General features: G+C 54.6%; 1 long non-coding RNA gene across 1 annotated transcript in view; it reads left to right on the top strand.

The window, feature by feature from the left end:
- The window catches only part of LOC140642903 (uncharacterized), a 29,785-nt gene extending 25,110 nt beyond the window's left edge, over window positions 1–4,675 (top strand). The window contains exon 2 of the long non-coding RNA XR_012039278.1: window positions 4,172–4,675. This is a non-coding gene — a long non-coding RNA (uncharacterized lncRNA). The remainder of the gene's footprint in view (window positions 1–4,171) is intronic.
- The last annotated feature ends 13,081 nt before the right edge of the window (window positions 4,676–17,756 follow it).

Here is a 17,756-nt window from a genome sequence, read left to right as displayed (position 1 = left end):
AGAAGCCCTCAGGACAGGGCCTGGCACCCAACAAGTGACTGTTGCCGTTAATATTCTCATTCTCCTCTTGGGCTTCAGTTCACATCAGGGGCCAGGTGGGGTGCGCGGCCACATCTGCCCTCCTGGGCCTCGGAGCTGTCAGGGATCCTCACGCAGACCGAGCTGACCGGCCTTGGCTCAACTCCCTCCTTCACCCCACATCTAACCCATTAGGAAATCCTACAGTCACAATTGATCACTTCTCTCTGCTTTCGTCCTGGTTTGAACCGCCATCCTCTGGTGCTTGGATCATCCCATTGGCTTCCTAATTGGTCTTCCTGCTGTGATCCCAGCTCTACCTCCATCCGTTCCCACTGCAACAACTGAAATGATCCTTTTAAGATGTAAGTCAGGCCGGGTCACCTCTCTGCCTGAGCCTCGGCTCAGCCACCAACACTGGTTCCCTTGCCATCGCCCTGCACACCAGGCACACTCCTGCCTCAGGACCCTTGCCTTGGCCACTCCCTCTTACCCTGGATGCACACATTGCTCACTCCCTCCCCTCCTTTGAGTCTCTGCTCTACAGGATCCTTCCTCCCTGACCACCTAAGATTGCATCACCCACACCCACACCCAAAACTCCTGAGCCCCTCACCCTGTCCTACTTTTTTTGTTGGTTCCATAAATGCATTGCCTGCTGTCTATTGTCTGACTCCTGCTACTGGCGTGTTGGCTCCCAGGGCTGAAGCTCTTTGCCTGTGCTGCTCACCCCCATGCCACAGGCTTCGGGGACCCCGCCTGCACATAGTGGACACTCTGTGAATGGGTTCCTTATAGCTTCCCTCTGCTCCTCGACCTTCTCCCTGAAATTGGGGATCAGGAGAGCATCGGTTCATCCACTGCACTAGGTATTGTTAAAATCCCCAGGAAACCAAGTGATCCTGCCAAGTCAGTTGCAGACCCAGTGCCTGCCCTCACTTCTAAGGCTCACTCCAATCTTGTTCTCACCTTTAGGCTCTATCCTTGTTAAAGTCCTCGCAGGGCCCTGTGCTATCATACCTCAGGGCCTTTGCATGTGCTGTGCCTCTTCCACCCGGTTGGACTTCCAGGTGTCATCCACAGCCCTGGTTAGGTATTGCCTCTTCCCTGAGGTCCTCCGTGATACTCCCACCCTCCAAAGTCCTGAGAGACTCCTTCCTTCCTGAGTGACTTCTGTATCTCGTGTGGGTTTCTCCGTGTTTGGGTTCCCTGCCTCACGGGGACTCATCGTCAAGCCTGCTGCACCATCAGACCATGAGCTCCCTGAAGGCTGGGCTCTGCGTCCCGAGCTGGCCCAGAACCTGGCACACAGCAACTGCCTCGCCAGTGTTTGTTTGTTGGAGCAAATCTGACATGAGCCGGGAGAGAACAAAGACTGTTCGAAGACCCTTTCAAGGTCACTGGCTGGCAGGGAATGAACAATGTCTTATTATTTGATCATTTATTTATACTCTATTTTCAACTAGGATTTGAGCCAGCCTGAGATGAAAGACACAGATACGACAAAAACAAAGCCCTGTGCCTCACACGCTTCCCTCTCTTCCTCAACTGACTCTCCCTCCCTGGCCTATAAACACTCCCCAGCCTCTCTCCTCTTAACCAAAGCACCCCAGCACTCTGCGGTTCTCCGCACCCCTGCAGCTGGGCCTGCGACACCTGTCCCCCTCATCCCATCCGCTCGGCTGTCAGGGGAGCAGCTCCCAGGGAGGGCAGCAGCCCCCCTGTCACTGAGCGCTGTGGACACTTGCAGACCTAGGCCACCAGACCTCTTGACAGGCCCCCACTTCTCCAACCCCTTGCTCCCCTTGGCTTACGTGCTGCCATACTCTGGAAGTTTCGTGCTTGGCCCCCTGGTGGACGGCCTTCCTCTGCCCATCCTATAAACACCCGCGCCCCAGGCCCCCCTCCGCTCACCCTACACACTTTGCGTGAGCAGCTCTCTGTTCCAACGACTACGCCGAGTTAGGGATTAGTTAGGGTCGTTCTACACCCGCACCTCGGTGGCTGAGCACAGGGCTTCTGTCTCACTTACATGAAGTCCCTTCGGCAGCAAAGGGAGGGAGGAGGCCCCCTGCTCCCCTGCCCCTGCCCCAGCTCTGTGCTGTGGGAGGAATGTGCCTCCGGACGAGGGCAAGTGGAAGAGGGTGTGTCGTGGATGAGAGTGTGGCGTGGAGCACAGAGCGAGGCGGGTGGCCCAGAGTCCCCTACTCAGCCCATCCACGCGGCGGCCCCGCTGCCGGGGACAGTCACCTATCTCTCTGAGCGTCCTTTCTCTTTGGCCGGAGAGGAAAGTGCCGCTCACCTTTAGGCAGTTCTGAGGCCCTGTGAGAGCAGGGACTCATCATGTGCTGATTCTTGGGCCCAGGAGGGACCTGCCAGTTTGCTGAACCCGGGAGTGAGGCCTGAGGTCAGAAGAAGGATTCAGGAACCAGCCCTCAGAGGCTTGCTGTTGGGGACGGTGCAGGGACATCCTGGCCAGAGGGCCACTGTGTGCCCGGCTGCCCCTCTATAAATTCGTGGCAGTGTGGGAACTCACCCCGAGGATGGACTCAGCCTCCCGGACCATGCTCGGAGCCTGTCCTGGATGTGCGGCCTGGCTGATTGTCAAATCCATCACCCTCGGTCAATGGTATGACAGGGGGCATATGTCACTGGCTCTTGAAGCCAGACAGGCTGGACTCTCTGTCCTCTTTAAGGAAAAGGGAGCTGACATTGATTGAGCACCTACTGGGTGCCAGGCATTCTTCTAAGTGTCTACATCCGCACTCATTGAATTTTCACCACAGCCCTAGAAGGAGGGGCAGCTCAGCACCCCCATTCATAGGCCTTGGGATGCTGGGCATTTGGAAATTTCAGTAAAATCACAAGTGATGAGGAGGCTGCCCATAGATCAAGTGTTGCCAGGGTGAAGTGGCTGATGTTTGAGCTCTCACCCGACCCACATCTTTGACCCTATTAGGCCCATAAGCCAGAAAACAAGAGCCCTGGGCTGGGGATGGGAACACCTGGGCTTGCAACCTAGAGCCCAGCACTGACCAGATGAGCCACGTTGAAAAAAAACACTTCTACCTCTTAAAGCCTCAGTTTTCTCATCTGTCAAATGGGCACGATTATGCTTAGATGTTTCTTAGGGGCTTCTGTTTACTCCAGCTCCTTCCTCTGCAGCCTCTTCTCTGCATAGCAGCTAGAGGGATTCATTTCAGTTCATGTCACATCCTTGCTTAAAATCTTTAAATGGGTTCCTATGTGTTGCAGGTACCCTACATGATCTGCCTCTGCCTCTCTTGCCTGGGGTCTACCTCTTGCCCCTGCCTTTAGTGCTCTCTCACTCTTCAGCCCCTTGGCCACCTTTTAGTTCCTTCACTGCACTAGGCTCTCTCCTACCCCAGGACCTTTGCACATGCTCATCCCACTCCCTGGCACATGCTCTTCTCCCCCTCTGTACCCAGGCAACACCACTCCTCCTTCAGATTGCTGTAGACACTTCCTACTCTCAGGGATGTTCCTTTCTGCTTCTTCTATCTCATAAAATACCTGAGATATGATATCTAAGCTTTGATTTCTTTGTTTGTACAATGGGAGTAACTGGGTTGGAAGGTTTGATGTGATCTGGTATGAAAGTGTCCAGCACAGTGAAGATATTTTAAAAATGCTGTTCCAGGGGTGCCTGGGTGGCTCAGTCAGTTAAGCGTGGGACTCCTGATTTCAGCTCAGGAGTCCTGAAATCGAGCCCCTTGTCAGGCCCCGTGCTTCGCAGGGAGTCTGCTTAAGATTCTCTCTCTTGGGGCACCTGGGTGGCTCAGCGGTTGAGCATCTGCCTTTGGCTAGGGTCCTGATCCCCGGGTCCTGGGATCAAGTCCCTCAATCAGGCTCCCTGTAGGGAGCCTGCTTCTCCCTCTGCCTTGTCTCTGCCTCTCTCTGTGTCTCTCATGAATAAATAAATAAAATCTTTAAAAAAAAAAAGATTCTCTCTCTTGCTGTCTCTCTGCCCTTCCTTCTCTTTGCATGCTCATGTGCTTTCGCTCTCAAATAAATAAATAAATAAATAAATCTTTTAAAAATTAAAAAAAAATTTAAGATAAAACTTCTATTCCGTCCCCATTTTACAAATGTCCCCACTCTCCCTGTGGGTGGTATTTCTCCCATTTTGTAGGTGAAGATGCTGAGGACCAGAGAAGGTTAGCAGGTAGCCCAAGAACAGCGACAGAGCAGGGCACGAGATGGGGTTTGTTGCACTTCATGTGACATCGGGCTGCACCGTCCACCTGCCAGCGGTTGGGAGCAGTTCCGGGATCCTCTGCGCAGGAACCAACCGTGCCCAGAGAAGGCCCTCTGCGCTCACAGGCCCCCCCGAGGAGAAGCAAGGAGGAGCCTCTCCTACCCTAGCCCTCTGGTCTGAGAAGAGCCACCAGCACATCTGCCTCTCCTGCCCTGTCCCAAGTCTCCTCCTCACAGCTTCCCTCTGCAGAGCCAGCCCCAGGTGACCAGCTCTCCTCTCCTGGGGACCACAGGGCCCTGCTCTGCAACCGACCTACATTCCTCTCAAGTGCTATTCGCCGCCGCCTTAGTCCCCTCCCAGCCAGCGCACACCCCCACCCCTGCACAAACACCTCCATCCACCCAAGGACATGGTAAAAATAAAATGATCACAACCTGGCCCGCTGGGAACCTTGGCTTTACACTGTGTCCTGCTCCGAGGGGGAGGCATTCACAATCTGGTTCGCAATAGAGGAGGAGGGAGCAGACGCAGGCCCCCCCACCCAGAGGAGAGGCAGGGCAGGTACTCACCAGCTTCCTGGGGCGCAGGAATGGGGCAGACAGGGCACGAAGACAGGGAGGAAGGGCAAGAGGAAGGGAAGTCACCAAAGTGGGTGAGAAGAAGCTACGGGGACCCCTGGGGTGAACAGAACCAATGGAGCCTCAGAAAGGGTGCTGAGTGGGTGGAAGCAGAGGAGAGAAGGGTCCTGGAAGAAAACCTGTGGAAGGGGATGATTGGGTGAAGAGGGCAGAAGACAGGCAAGTGGCCAAAGCTGAGCACTCAGGGCAGGGGACCCAGCTTCTGTGGGAAATAGAGACTGAGGGCATGAGACAGTCCAAGAGGAGAGCGGCCTAAAGGCTGCAGGTCCCAGGACAGGCCCGGCTGGCAAGACAGGAAGCAAGTTCAGGCCGGTGGGAGCAGCTGGGGCCTGGGGGACCCAGTCGACCAGCCTCGGGGGCTGCATGGGCTGTAGCCCCAGAGCTGGCAGGTGCAGCCTGCAGAGCTGGCTCCCAAGGAGTGTTCTAGGGCTCCACCTGCCTGCTGTACCCCTGATGCCCCAGGTGGCGGTCCAGGGAGGCCTGCTGCCCTCAGAAGGCCTCGGTGGCTTGAGAACATCTCTGAGGCACTTTGAGGTCTTGACAGAAGGCTTTCCAGTCACACCTTGGATTCACCTTTAAGCTGTTTCCCTGAGAGTGACCAGGCTTAGCCTGGACCACATTTCCTCCTGTGGATAGATTTCGAGAAGAGTCTTCAAGCCCAGCAAGGCCTGGCTCTGTTACAGTTTAATAGTCTGTTCTTTGGCTTCTTTTACTGACAGAGACAGGATTTGTACCCAGGACCCTGGTCTCCAAGCCTGCGCTCTTGCTGAGAGACACCATTGCCTCTGGTTACAGTGGAGCAAGTGGGGATTTGAGGAAGCCTTGAAGGAAGGTGGGGAGCTGAAGCAGGAGGGGGAAGGGAGGGCTTCCAGGCAGGTCCGCTGCATGGACAAGACCACGGAAATGCACGTGGTGGGGGGCACAGAGAGGCATCAAGAGTGCTGGACCTTTTGATCGCTCTCTCCTGTGCCGTAGCCGTCATAGATCGGCTCCTACCTCCTCATCCCCCAACGGCACCCTTTCTGTCCCCTTCTATATCTTCCACACTCCGTTCCACCTGTCAGCTGGCCGCTCACAGAGGTCCCGCCTTCCCCAAGAATGCCCCTCCTCGTCCCGTCCCCCTGGATGGTGCCTTACATACCCTCTAGGTGCCGCCGCCTCCAGGAAGCCTTCCGTCCTAGTTAAGATATGCTAACTGTTATAAAAACATCCAGCACCACGGCAGCTTGGCAGGCAAGAGTTTATTTCTCACTTGGAGCACAGTTGAGTGAAAATCGGCTGGGATGAGATGGGCGGGCTCTGCTCCAGAGTTAATGGGGGCTCAGGTTCCTCCCGCAGTGGCTCCACCACCCTCTGGGACACAGATTGGGAAACTGTGACCTGGTTTTCTGTAAACAAAGTTTCACTGGGACATACCCACACCCATTTAGTTGCATAACCTCTAAGGCTGCTTTAGTGCTGCCCGAGAAGCCACGACAGAGAACCATGGCCGTAAAGCCTAGAATGTTTGCCCTCTGGCCTCTCCAGAAATGTTTGCTGATCCTTGCTCTAGGGTCTGGAGGCCTATGAAGAGAGAGTGGAGAGGTTTCCATGGGGCCGGGCCACGAAATGCTGTGCGTTGCTTGCTCTCACATTCCCCCCGGTGACAGCTGGTCATGCAACACCCCCCACCCCACCCCGCCGTGCTGCAGGGAGCTGGTCAATGTATCGCCCCCGGTGCTCGGTGCTCGGGAGGGAGGTGAAGCGGGGTGTCGTGAGCACACAGCCTTGTCCCTCCACACCTTTCCTCCCTGGCTTTGCGCCTCCTCTCCTCCTGCTCCCCGCACGCGTGCCCCACGGGACGGGAAGCCCGTGTCTGTGAAGGCTGAGACTGTGTCTGTCTTGTTTGTCACTGTCGGCCCCGGGCTCAGCACCGGGTACATCTTCTGGAAATAGTTATTGAAGAAAGGGATGAATTGGTCTGTCGTGCGTGCTCCCGGAGCACTTTGTGAATACCTCTGATCTGGCACTGACCTCACTGTGTTGGAATCGCTCTGTGCCTGCCCCCCCCGCCCGCCACCTCCCCCCCGCCCTGCCCATCGTCAGACTCCCATCTCTGTTCCACCAGCTTCTTTCCAGGCATCTCCTGTGGGGTTACACTGTGCCAGGCCCTCGGCACGTCTTTGTGAACAAAACAGACCCAGCCGGTCCTCAGGGAGCTCACAGTCCAGCGGAAGAGACCTGCAAGGAGCAGAGAATCCCACAGCCGTGCAAATAAATGGAAAGTGACCACAGTGGTTGCAGGCTCTGCAAGGAAGGGCCCGGGTAGGTGCGCTGAGTGCATCCAAGGAGAGGCGATCTAATCCGCGATGATTCAGGGGGGGCTCCCTGAGGAGGTGATGTTTGGGCTGCAGTCTGAAGCACACGCGGACGTTAGGCAGGAGCGGGGAGGCTGGGCAGCAGAGTATGCCAGGGAGGGGGAAGTGAAGGCCCGGAGGTCAGAGGGAGCATAACCTCACTCATAACAACAACAACATCATTAATGTCATTACAATTCGGATGCACCGACTGCTTACTATGTGACAGACCCTGGATTAAGTTCTTTATGTGTATTATGTCCGTTAATCTGCACAATGCTATGAGAGAGGTACTCACTAGAGCACAAGCTGCTAACGTCCAGCGCCTAGTCCTGCAGTCCCCCCCAGAGGTCCCCTGAGGATGATTCTCATGCTTATCCCCAGCCTCCCGGGTGGCTGTGCCACCTGCAAGGGGCGGGCTGGAAGTGCCGGGGAGCCCACACTGTTTCCCAGGAGTGCCCTTGGCAGTGACACATGAGAATTGGGGTGGGGGGTGGGGGTAAACATCCCGGCTTCCTCGCCCCTGGGTGGGGAATTCGGTGCCAGGCCTGCCATGGCCTCTCCAAACCCCCTACCCCCACCCCCCAACCTGGAGGCCCTGTTGCCCACAGGAGTAGCCCCCCCAGGGCACCCTTCCCTGGCTTTCTCTCCCTCTTTCCTGCACTGCACCCCTGTATCACCCCCAAAATAACCATTTGCTCATGAACTATTGCTCCTGAACACAAAACAGGCTCTGTTTTGGGAGTAAACCAAACGAAGACTCTATAAAGTGTCCCATTTCATAGACGAGGAATTGAGGTACAAGGGAGTTAAGGAAACACAAAACTGACACTAAAGCACCGTGTGTGTGTGTGTGTGTGTGTGTGTGCATCGTGCATGTGTATAAAGAATTCATGTGTGTGCAAGTGCATGCATGTGTGTGTGCATGCGTGCGTGTGCATGTCATGGAACGGGAGGCCGGTGAGGTGCGTGTGTGCAGGCCAGGACAAGGATTTGGGTCATTAACTTAGAGTCACAGGAGGCTGCTGGAGGGCTTTATGCAGATGGGTGATGGGTTCTGATGGCTGCCAGGACAGTGTCGGGGTGCTGACCCAGGCAAACCTGGATTAGAAGAGCTACAGCACATGCAGGGGGCGCTTGGCAGGCCCCGGGGGAGGGGCGCCCTGGGGACCCCCCAGGGCAGGGACACGGAGCTCACCCATTGGTCTCTGGAGCTCTGCAAGGCACCGTGAGAGCCAGGGCGGATCTGGGCGTCAAAGGGGCTTGGCTCCCAGTACGCAGCCCGGGGTTCATCTCTCAAGGGGCTGCACACACCTGGTGTCCCAGCTGCTCCCCTCCTCAAGCCCCTTTCCTGCCCTTTTAGGTCATGGAAACCCCTTGCACCCCTGCCTGCCCACCTGCACCCCGGGGCCTCCATCAGGGAGGCTCTATGCCTGGGGCCCGGCAGCCCCTGCAGCTCAGCTGGGGCTGGCAGCTGCAGTGGGAAGGCCAGCCGGGCCTCCTGACCCAGCCTCCTGACCGGAGGCCAGCACGTGGCAGGCCGGGTGCCGGCCGTTTCTGCCCCAGAGCCCCATGCGGCCCCGCCACCGCCTGAGCAGATGGTCTTGGAAGTGAGGGCCGGCTGAACGGGGTCAGGAGGGTCCGCCGGTCCACCCTCTCCTCGTCTGTCTCTGCTGGGCTCCTCTGCCCTTGCCGCCGTCCTGGAGAGACGCCTGAGCCCGGCTGGCTGGTGGCACTGCGCAGCCTGGTGAGGTGTGACGCGGCGTGGCCCGGGCGTCCGCTAGTGCCGGGTCCATGGGACGTGGATCTGGGGCAGCTGTTGCAGGCCGGGAGCGTGGGAGGGTGGCAGGAGAGCTGCAGGGGGTGCAGGCCACTCTGCAGATGCCTCAGGGAGCCCCCCACTGCACAGTGAGCCCCTCACTTGTAGGACCTCCACCGGCGTTCCCAAAGGATGAGGCCAAGGGAGCTCGCATTTGTTGAGAGGCTGGTCCTCAGCTAAGCGTTACCTCAGACTAGCGCCTGCCCCTCCTCACTACTTCACACCTGCCTCCACCCTTCCTGGGGGGGGGCTTTCTCCAGTGCCCCCTCCTGTGGGTTCCAGCCCCCAAGATCCGATGTTAATTATGTGGTCTTCCCTTGCACATCCTCCAGGACAGCTGCTTCCCTGCAGGCCTGTCCTCGAATGTTCCTGGCTCTGGTGTCCTTCCTGGGCATGTGCTTGCCCCCTGGGCAGCTGCTTAGTGCCCCAAAGAGCACGGATTCCATGTGGATCCTACCCCAGGACTGAGCTTGGGTAATTGGCTTTAGTTAAGTCTCTGCGTCCTCCTCCCTAAACATGGGGAAAACCATGCTCACAGGGAAAGGCTGGAAGGTTTAGAAGAGTTGCGGGCGGCCAGGTGCATAGCACAGAGAAGTGCCGCCTCGGGGGTCCTCTGCCTTTGCCTCTTGTGGGCCCTGTGGCTGGGGCAAGTCCTTCCACCTCCCTGGGCCTCAGCTTCCTCGGCCCTAAAATGGTGCACTGTGCCCTGTCACATGGTGTGTGAGCTACAGGGGCTGTGCCCTGGGACATCTTGTGTCTGTATCTTCCCATCCAGGCCGTGAGAGGTCTGGGCAACAGGATGTTACGTCCCCACCCGGCCCAGCTACCATCTGGGGTCTTAGGGCCTCTCTTGCTCCATGTGGCTCTCCCTCCCTTTGTCTCTAACTTCCAAGGGTCAGTGGAAGCCTCCCTCAGGCCTACACTCTGATTTTGCAGCCCACTGATGGGTCTAGTGGTCGGTTAGTCCTGTGTGGGGATCTCGGGGCCACCCAAGCTATGAGAGGGAGAGCTGGAGCCCCCTCTTAGCTTAAGGCTCGTATCTGAGCATCTCGTCCCCAGTGTGTGGTGTCTGCTACCCTCTCGGGGCGGGAGGAGTGCCAGTACCTGGCCAAGAAGTGCATGTGGAAACCCCAGGAGAGTGAAGGCAGAGGAGAAGGCTCTACTGAAATCCACTACAGAATTGGGGCTGCTGCTCCTCTCTGCCTCAGGACCTTTGAACATGCTGTTACTGCTGGCTGATAGAAAAATTTCCTGTTTTGCTGCCCAGCTCTTACTTGTTCACATCTCAACGTAGGGGCTTTTGCTGGACGACCCCCTCCCCAAATTAAGGTAGGTCTTTGTTTTTTTTTTTTTTTTTTTTTTTTTTAAAGATTTATTTAATTTATTTATTTATGATAGTCACACACACAGAGAGAGAGAGAGAGAGAGAGAGAGAGAGAGAGAGAGGCAGAGACATATGCAGAGGGAGAAGCAGGCCCCATGCACCAGGAGCCCGACGTGGGATTCGATCCCGGGTCTCCAGGATCGCGCCCTGGGCCAAAGGCAGGCGCTAAACCGCTGCGCCACCCAGGGATCCCCTAAGGTAGGTCTTTGAAACCTTGTTCAGAGGGCTCTGGTCTTCCCCTTCAAGGAGCTTTTACAACTGGTTTTGTGTGTGTTTGTGAACTTGCTTATTGTCTCTCCCTCCCGAGATTGTATGCTCCGTGAGCAAAGAGAGGGGCCTCACCAATCCTGTTCTTCCTGGAAGACCCTGCACATAGTAGGTGCAGCACGTAGTTGGTGCTCAAAAGGCCCAGGTGAATTGAGACACACTGTCCCTGTGCCTGTGGCTGGTCAATAAGCCACCTTGCCTGCTTGCTGTGTGTGGAGAAACAAAGGAGCTAGAACCACAGGACATTTCGGGATGGTTAGTCCAAGCTTGTCGTTACAGAAGCCCCTGAGACTTGGGCCTCCTGCTGAGGGATGGGGTGGACTTGAACCCAGGTCTCCTGGGCCCTAGTCAGGTCTCTCTAGTCTTCTCTGGGCCGTGGCGGGCTACTTCCCAGGGGTCACTCGTTGGGGCTCAGGCCTCCGCCCAAGGGCTCCTTCAGATGAAAGGTGGGGGGCAGCACCAACCTTCCTTGAGATGTTTTCTGAGATTCACAGGTCCCCAAAGGTAGCTGTGGCCATTCCTGGAAAGCCGTATTTGGGAACCAAGGTCACACCCCAGTGTGTCTTCAGCCGTTAAGGAGGGATGTTGGCTTGGTCTCCTGGGTTGTTTTAAAGGTCGAATGAGAGAAAAGAGCTTGAGGGAAGCTTGGGGGAGATCCTGGCATAAAGCGGGACTCTCAGGGGCCAAGTCCTCCTGCTGGGGCCTCCACTTGGCCCCGGAGCCCCCACAGCCCCCGGGAAAGGGAGCCACCATTGAATCCATGAAGACACAAAGGGTTGGGGACAGAATAGGTTCCCAGATGCCAAGAAGACAGCCTGAAGTCACGGAAAGAGGCCTGAGTCGGAGGGACCCGGGTTTGAGTTCTGACTCCTGCTTGCCAGGTGAGTCCCATCACCTGGTGGAGTCAGTTTCCTTTTGTGTGCAATTGGGTGCAAAATGTCCACTTCGAAGAGTTGCCGTACAAAATAAAATTGAGATAGTGTATGAGTCTGTTGTTCACGAAACGGTTTCTTGATCTTTGCTTGAAAACTTCCTTTTATACCAGCAAGAATCCACCATGACCTGGATCCTGGGTGCTCCTAATTTATGTACCATCTTATGAATGATACAGCACTTCAGAAAGTTCTGGATTCGTTCTAAACCCATGAACTCACCCTACTCAAGTAGTCAGTACTTTCAGTTGGGATGGCTCTGTCATTTGAGGATTGATAACTTTGATCCTTGGACTAGTTCTCCTCTGACGGCTTATACTCCACAGAGGGACACTGAGGGGGTGAGTCAAAGGCAAGCAAACCATCATGACGTCCCCTTACAGAGTGATGCCCCAACTTTACCCAGCCTGCAAGAGCCACAGCCAGCCCGACCTCCATTTTTGTGTGTAGGGCCAGGCCTCAAATGTATCTCCATTTTATTTACTCTTCTCAAACCAGCAATAAATTTTAGTTTTTAAGCCATAACCAAAAGGCGGTGGCAGCAGCAGCAGCAGCAAGGTAGTTACCTACTATGTGTCCCGTGTGGGCCTCCCCACTGCCTCTCACGTCCAAGCTCCCCGAGCAGGTGCAAGAACAGAACGTCCCCTTGGCCTTTGGTGGGGAAAAGTCTTGCCCAAGTCCAACCTGTAACTTTCAGAACAGGGCCCCCTGGACTGTGAGCTCAGTGCCCAAAGCTCTTGGGATTTTAGAAAAACAGATAAGCTTTGAGCACAGCTGGGCTGCAGTTTTTTTCCCCCTTCAGCCGTGGCAGCCTGCTCCTGATTTCTCTGGAAAGGCAGCTCCTAATTAGAATGGATCGAAGAGTCTTTGCTTCAGCTTTGTTCTCGGTCTCGATTGAATTGTTGCTTTAGGACTTAATCTGGTGCAGTTGCCGGTGGGCCGGGATCCTTGGCTCTCTGAGCTCCTCTCAGGCTTGGGCAGGCTAGCCCTGGGATTGGCGGTGGGGGAGGGAGATGTGGGTGTGGGGTACCCTGCTGGCACCCCAGACCTCTGCATCTCCCCTCTCTCTGCACCCTCTCCCTCCAGCTCCTCTTCTATTTTTCTCCCCACCTGCTTTCTCTCCTTTTAATTTCCTTTCATTAACAACCCAAGGCTGTCCAGGACGCCAGTCCCTGCTGGTGGGAGTGCAAATTGGTACCATTGCTCTAGAGGGCAATTTGTCAAATGCTATTAAAAGCCTCCAAAAAGTGCATAGGCTTTGACCTGGAAAGTCCCCTTCTAGGAATTTGTCCTAGAATATAATAATTGGACAGGGCTTCACAAATATGTTGCTCTCAGTGCTTTTCATGAGTGACAACCTGGAAACCTGGAACCCATAACAGGGGGTCATTAAAAATGACCATGTGATACACCAACTAGAAAGGAGCCCTTTGGAGCTAATTGGGGAAATTTTAATCTTGACTGGGTGTTAGCTGCTCCTGAGGAATGGCTGTTAATTTTATCAGGTGTGAAAGTAGCTTCACGATTGGTTTAGAGACACATGACAGGAGGGCTGATATTTGTCTTAAACTGTTACAACAGTAATGAGAAGGAGAAAAGGAAGAAGCAATGCTGGCAAAATCTTGCGAGCACTTTTTTTTTTTTTAAGATTTATGTATTTATTTTAAGAGAGAGAGAGAGAGAGAAAGAGTGAGCAAGTGGGGGGAAGGGTAGAGGGAGAGAGAGAGAGAGAATCTCAAGCAGGCTCTCCGCTGAGCATGGAGCCCGACGTGGGGCTTGATCTCATGACCCTGAGATCACGACCTGAACAGAAATCACTTAACCAGCTGAGCCACCTGGGCACTCCAAAATCTTGCAAGTTCTGAATCTGGCTGCTGGGTTATTTGAGTATCCATCACGCTCTCCTGATTTTGCGCATGTTTTAAAAAGTTCGTGATTTAAAAAGAAGTAAGGGCAGCGGTTTAGCGCCGCCTTCAGCCCGGGACGTGATCCTGGAGACCCGGGATCAAGTCCCACGTCGGGCTCCTTGCATGGAGCCTGCTTCTCCCTCTGCCTGTCTCTCTCTCCCTCTCTCTCTCTCTCTTTCTCTGTGTGTGTCTCTCATGAATAAATAAATAAAATCTTAAAAAATAAAAAGAAAATGATCGTATAGAAGTATATTTTTGACCTAAAATAATGTCCAGAAGATATTGCTAAGTGAGAAGAGAAAAATCCCAAAAAGCATATATGGCATTATGATATTTTTTTGGTTTTAAAAAATACACATGGAATTTTATATGCAAAAGAAAAAAGGATGGAAGGGCACACACCAGAATGTTAGTGGTGGCTGTTCTGGGTGGTCGGATCTGAATCATTTCCATTTTCTTTTTATACTTTACGGTTGTTTCTGACTTTTGTTTTTGCAATAAGCATACGTTACCTTTATGCTTATAAAAAAGCCACCGTTAACCAAAGAAGGCCTAGAGATCACCTACTACGGACGCACCGAGCGTTACTCTATGCCATGTCTGGCAAAAGGAGGTTGTTTTTTTTTTTTTTTTTTCCAAAAAGGGTTGGACGTATCTTAATTCACATGCAGGAATTGGTAAGGTTGACGCTGTTATGTCCGTTTGATGAGTGGGGAAGCTGGCCATCAGAGAGGGTGAGCGCTTCGCCTGCAGACACACAGCCCTGGCTCTAGTTCCAGAGAACCTGCAGAGTATCAGGCGTGGACTCTGCCCTCCAGGAACCGACACTGTCTGGTCCCCCTGGTCTCCTGCCCCCATGTTCTGCTCCTGAGTCCCCCCCCGCCCCAAGAACCAGTTACATAATGGTTTTTGCCGAGAACGCATGTTCCCCGCTCCCGTCACAGGTGACACTTGAATGCTGCACCTTTGATATTTTCTCCTAATGAGCCTTCCCAGGCTTCTTGCCTTTTTAGGATGGAAACAAGCGCTCAGCTGTTATCCCCCTCATATTTATCAGCTCAGTTTACTGGCAGAGCGGAAGGGTGAGCGGGCACTGTATACATAAATATCATAAAATCCACAGAGGGCTGGCGAGCTGGAGTTCTTAATCCAGGCTCCATCACTAACAATTTGCAACCCAGAGAAGTCACTCTCTCTCTGTTTTCTCTGTCTCTAAAGTAAATAAAGGATAACCCATTAGAAAAAAAATCAATTGGTGCTCTGAAGAAAGGAGGGGGGATAGACAACTCTAAGTTGGGCTGAAAATACAAGGTTTCTCAAGTTTTTGCTAATGTTGGAAATGGACAAAGCCTGGTCTCCAACTCGCCCCATCAGCTCTCAGCCAGAGTGCTGTAACATCTCTTACCTGGTCTCTAAACTCCATGCTCTTGTTTGTCTTTCCCCCCAGCTCTCACCGGCTGGGCACCCCTCACTCCTTGCCTTTGCTCTGCATGCAGTTTCCAAGAGGGGTCCAAGCTTCATACCTCAGGGCCTTTGCACATGCTGTTCCCTTTGGAATGCCCTTCCCCAGCTAGCATCAGGTGTTTCCCTGCAAGGTCCCTGGAAACCCTCCCTGCCCACCAGACCTGAGCTCCTCGGGGGGGACAACATCAGTTACCTCCAGCAGGTAGCTGGCCCTGTACAGACATGGACACAGGAATGGGGCAGGCAGGGGCAAAACTGAAGGCTTCTCTCTACATCTCCAGGATGGGCAAAACCTGTCCAGATTTGGGTTAGAAGAATACTCTTTCCATCCTAAGCTCCATTGAATCTGTGCTTATTGCCACCCCAGTTTGGGACAGGACATGTCTCTAATATTCTTTTTTAAAGTACGCCATTTTAGTACCAAAATGCATGTATTTTGTTTTCCTTGGGGACAAATCCCCATTCCTAGGATAGGGACCAGCACATAGTAGGTGTTCAGCAAATGCTGACTGAAGCTGTCTGCAGACCTACTGTGCATTTCATAAATGTTTGCTCCCTGAGAATGGGGTCTCTAGGCAAGTGAAGCCATTAGTAATCACTTACTAGATTCCCCAAATAGTGTGGGGCGCTGAGTCCATAAAAGCTACGCTGTTTTCCACTGGCTTCCTATTGCCTTTGCAATAAACCCCAAATGCCTTCCACTATGGCCTCTGTGCTTTACTTCTGCTCTTCCCAACCCACAGCAGACTACATCTCGCTGGCCGTCAGTTCTTGGACATTCTGAGCTTGTTCAAACCTCAGGGCCTTTGCATTTGCTGTCCTTGCTGCCCAATGGCTCATCCCTCAGGGGGTCACATGGCTGTGGGGCCCTAGCTCAAATGTCACTTTTCCTCAGAGTCCATCCTGCCCACCTAACCCGGTTACCCCAGCACTGATCACAGCTCCATTTTATTGTCTGCATAGCACTTAGCATGGTCTGAAATGATCTTGATTGCTTATTTACTTGATATGTTTATTGGAGAATCTGGACCACCTTACTTTTCCTAATTGCTCTATCCTGTCACACTCCCTTGAGCCCCTCTTCCCGCTGGGTCTTCATGGCAGGGAGATCCCACACAATTCAGGGGCTCTCGCTTATTAGAACTCAGACTGGGCCAGTTCAAAACCCCATCCTGGCTCAGAGCTCCTCTGTGGGGGGAGGGGTGGGCAGGGATGTCTCCTCCTCTCTGGGCTGCCCTGGAGCAGAGGGCTCGGGGGAGGGCTGCTTGTTTCCCTCGTATGCCTCTTGGTCTGCTTCCATCTGCTGACGTCTCCGTGGAGATGGGTGCCTGGTCATTTTGGGGCTGAGACTCCTCCGTGGCCGGCACCTCCCCAGGAGGGAGAATAGGCCCCAACCTTTTCCAGCTGGGAAGCAGCTCCTTTTGCTCAGGATCTGCCTGGGGGCCCAATGACTCTGCTCTAGGTGGGTCCTTCCATGAGCCCTCTGAGGGTCATGCACACCTGAGTTGGGGGTACCTGTTCTTCCTGCTTCTCCCCCCAGAACCCCCAGGGCAGGCACACCTCCAGGGCATGGGTGCCTGAGGCTGGCACCGGGCTCCTGTGGCTCAGCGAGCATCCAGCAGGGCAGCGAGGTCTCCGGTGGGCAGCGCCCTCTGCTTTGCAGGGTTCTGGGGCGGAGGCAGGAGCAGGGGTGGTACCCACGCACCAACACCACATCCTCACTCCCTCCTCCCGACCACTCCGCTGTCTATACAAAGGGAAGGGAGCACAGGGCGCTTCCTGGCAGCAGGGCCAGTGCTGTCACCTGCCACTACGCCCCAGGGAAGGTGTCTGGCCTCTGCCTTTGGTGATCTCTTAACATCTTTGTCCACAGCTGTGGGTCCCAGAAATGCCCCCTCTACAGCTCCTTGGTTGTTTTTTGTAGGTTTCCCTTGTGGGCCACGTGACACGAGACCAGCAGCTTGGCCTTGCTGGTGCCTAGAGAAACGCTGGACACACTGTAGGTCCTCAGTAGCCACCATCCGAGAGAGTGACTCAGCAGGGAGACTAGACTACTGTGAGCTCACGTGGGAAGTGACCAGGAGGGGAAGGAGCTACGAGGCCCAACGGGGTGCCACCGTGTGTCCCCCGATGCCTTTCACCCGTTAGCGTACTTCTCCTGGTGAGTGATGACCTCCAGGGGCAGCCTAGCCACCACCCTTGCCAGATGGGTGACCTCCACCTGCTCTAGGCCAGGCTAAGCTGCGGGGGGTGGGGGGGTTGCTGAGGGGACAGTAGGTGTTAGTAGGGCTCTGGGTCCAAGATCCTGGCTCTGCCACCCCTTGGCTCACCTACTGAATTCTGACTCCGGTTCCTTGTTTGTAGAAGTGGGCTGGGAAGGCTACATCGTAAGGATGAAGTTAGCTGATACAGGTCATGTGCTCAGCTCAGGTAGAGACACGGCAGGCCGTGAGCAGCAGCCAGTCATGTTCATGATCATCACTATCACTGGGGCACAGCCAGGCCGGTCTACTCCCGAAGCCGGCACTCTGCATGGAACCCGTCCCCCACCGTCTCCCATGAGGCAGGAGGGGTGGCACCCGACAGCGAGTGACGGGGAAGCCACCTGGGGCACTGGGGCTGGAGGAAGCCGAGGCCCCCAGGAATGGTGACAGGCGGCCTCCCGTGCCAGACCATAGCCCACGGCCCTGATGTAGAAGGCAATGAGGAACCTCTGTGGTTCTTTCATCAGGGGAGTGAAACGATGAAAGCGATGTTTTAAGAAGATTAATC

This window comes from Canis lupus, chromosome 11, assembly GCF_048164855.1.
Source record: "Canis lupus baileyi chromosome 11, mCanLup2.hap1, whole genome shotgun sequence".
Taxonomy (NCBI): Eukaryota; Metazoa; Chordata; class Mammalia; order Carnivora; family Canidae; genus Canis; species Canis lupus.
This window is presented reverse-complemented; position numbering and strand designations above follow the sequence as displayed.